The sequence below is a fragment of the Canis lupus genome, unplaced genomic scaffold (assembly GCF_011100685.1).
Source record: "Canis lupus familiaris isolate Mischka breed German Shepherd unplaced genomic scaffold, alternate assembly UU_Cfam_GSD_1.0 chrUn_S628H790, whole genome shotgun sequence".
Taxonomy (NCBI): domain Eukaryota; kingdom Metazoa; phylum Chordata; class Mammalia; order Carnivora; family Canidae; genus Canis; species Canis lupus.
The window spans coordinates 1-3,084 of NW_023331570.1; the positions used below are offsets into that span (position 1 = coordinate 1).

The following is a 3,084-nucleotide window of genomic DNA, read 5'->3' on the forward strand; positions in this document are numbered from 1 at the left end:
TCTCCTCCTCCTCTCCTCCTCGAGCTCTCCTTCGCTGCTGCGGCTGCTCTCGGCGCCCCTGCTCAGCACGGGGGCTGCGGGCGCAGGCAGGGCCGGCGCTCCCCGGCTCAGCCGGCATCTTAGCAAACCGCACCTCAAACACGGCCGCAGCTTCCTGGCCACGGCCACCACCTTGTGGCCTGGGGGTTGTACTGGTAACAGCTGGAGAACATGAACCGGGTGTCAGCAGCGAAGCCCTGCGCGTCTGGGCACTCGCGACTGTCCGTCTTCTTGACAGTGCTGAGGTCCATCGGGTGCTCGGTGACGTCGTGGTAGTCGTGCAGCTCCAGGGCCTCGGCGTCCACCGGCTGGAGAAGGGCCAGGCGCAGGCCGCACGCTTCTTGCACGGCATGTCCTCGAGGACGCTGTCACAGTGCCGCGAGTGCTCGGCAGCTCGCCCTTCCGGCCCGCATGCTGAGGCACTCGCCGTCCTCTAGACCTTCCAGGGCGGTGCGATGGGGCGGCCCCCACTCTCTCGCCGAGCCCCCACCTCGGCCTGCTTGGGGTCTGACGATGGCGGCGGCGATTCGCTCCGGCTCGCGGATGGAGTGGGCGTCGTGGTGGCTGCTTTCCGCTTTGCACCCTTTTCCTTGACGACAGGCGCTGTGGGAGGGACCACAGGGATGGATGATGGGCGTCGAGGGAGGGGGTGGGGCGGCGGCGGGGGCGCAGGGACCGACGTGATGTTTGCGGTAATGGTTGGCAGAGGGGGGCAGCAATGACAGGCGTCTGGAGACAGTGGGGGGACGCTCTGGAAGGGGGTTGCTGGGGAGACAGAGGACACGGCCACCACTTGCTGCCCACCTGCACTCCGGGTTCCTGCGCCGCGTTCCGGCCTTTGCCTTCGGAGCAGGGGGTAATAATTCAACTTCGTCCTGGGGCACCTGGGCCACTCTCTGCAGAAAAATTTTCTCTAAGGCTTGGGCCGTTAGCACTGTGTCATCTGTGGGCTTGTTGTAAATGTAACAATTTGTAAACATGGTGTGGAAGTCCTGCACATTCGCTGGCGCTCCAGTAATAATATTTTCTAGTCTCTTCTGAATAGTCCCCATAGCCATGGGTGTTTATGATTTTATGGTAATCGGGCAGGTTTAGCTTGATTGCATCCACGGGCTGGTAGAAGGGCCAGGCGAGCTGGTGATTCCAGGGCGTCTTTACCACCACGTTCTGCGCGTACTGCAGCTGCTTGGTCTTGCGGCCAGGCTTGGGGGGTTGGAGACCTCCCGCGGGTTCCCCGGGATCCCGCGGGCGCGACCGTCCTGGTGGTGGACATCCTCCGCGGCTCGCTCACTGGCCGTCACAGCAGCGGCTCAGGGAGGCCCTCGCTTCCACTGCGCTCCTTTTGGAGGCCTGACATCCCCTTTGTAGGCCCAGCCAGGCAGCACTTGGCCTCGGCGGCTCCGACGGCCGTCCCTCCGCTCCCTATATAGATTCTGGATAACAGTTCTTTATTAGATGGTTCTTTTGTAAATATTTTCTCCAACTCTGTGCTTTGTCTTCTTATTCTCTTGACATTGCTGTTTGCAGAACAGAAAATTTTAATGGAGTCCATGTATCAGTTATTTCTTTCATGGATTGTGCCCTGGTGTTGGATCAAAATCATAGCCATACCCAAGTTCACCTGCATTTTCTCCTACATTATCTTGCAGAGGTTTTATAATTTGCATTTTATATTTAGAACTGTGATCTGAGTTTATATTTGTGAAGGATGTGAAGTCTGTGTCTGGACTCAGTATTTTTGCATGTGGTGTCCAGTTTTACATTATCATTTGTTGAAAATACTGTCCTTTTCTTTCACTGTGTTGTCTAGTCCTTTGTCAAGATCCATTGACTATATGAATCTCATTAACTTTTAAAAGGATGTGATAGAATGAATTTGAATAGCTAAGTGAACATAAATGGGAGGTTCCAAACAGAAGAAATGGACTGTGGTAAGGCATTAAAATGAGTGAGGAGGAAAGTAATCTTGATTTATTAAAGAAACTGTGATAGTTTGAGCTTATGTGCAAGAGAAGCATAGAGATTGTTGAGTATTAGCTTAACCATGGTAAGGATTATTATACTAAATAATACGAAAGCCATTTAAGGATTTTAATGCAATTGCATGAATTTTAAAGGTCTTTAAATGTTTATACTTTGGCAGTGTGTAGAATGTATTGAAGGGGAAAGTAGGGAAATAATGGTTTCAGTTGGGAGGCTTTAAGAGGAAAGGTAAGAGATTATCATGAACAGAAATGACATGGAAGAGATAGGTCATAATAAAAATTTAATAAGTAGAATAAAGAAACGCTTGGCTGAGTTTTGGGAGAAAGGGAAAAGGGATGTTTTAAGTAATACTCCTGAATTTTTATCTTGACTTATAAGATATAGAGTGTGTGGGGGGGGGGGAGCAGGAGGGAGGGAGGAGATCATTACTTTTTTTGACACTAATAAGAGAACAGTGCATTAGAGAAACAATATTTGGATTTATTGACAAATAATTGAAGCTTTGATACTGTACTGGACTTACCTGGGTGAGAGGAAGGTCCAGTGTTCTTAACTAAAACTTTGACATGGCGGCACCACTTTAAATTTTCCATTCTAGCTGAAGTCTGAAAAATGAAGTCTCCTCTTTTCAAAGGAGAGAGGTTTAAGTGTAAATATAAATAAGGATAAAGGGTCAAATACTAAACCCTAAGGAGAAGCTCATAATTAAGGAAATGTAAGGAAAGATAAGCCTTTGGAAAAAAATTAGAAGTGGATGAACTATTAAGTAGGGTTGTTTTGGGATACCAGCAAATAGGTCTAACTCTTAAACAGAACCAAGAATTTGATGAAAATGAGGAAGGAGAAAATTTCATATTAGAAAAAGGAATGTCACTAGTGCTCGTTTTTTGGAGTACCTGCTATATATCATGCATGATCTGAGATCCCACAGTAAGCAAAGATGCAGATATTCCTCTGCTCTCAGGAGTCTGCTTCCTAACTGGGGAGAGACTGAACATATAATAAATGAGTAAATTACATCTTTTTGAAGGGCATAATGCTGAAGGGAAAAAAAAGTCC

At 48.6% G+C, this 3,084-nt stretch overlaps 1 pseudogene; it reads right to left on the bottom strand.

The window, feature by feature from the left end:
• Positions 1-25: 25 nt before the first annotated feature.
• On the bottom strand, positions 26-2,618 carry LOC119879326 (annotated as a pseudogene).
• Between the last annotated feature and the right edge of the window lie 466 nt (positions 2,619-3,084).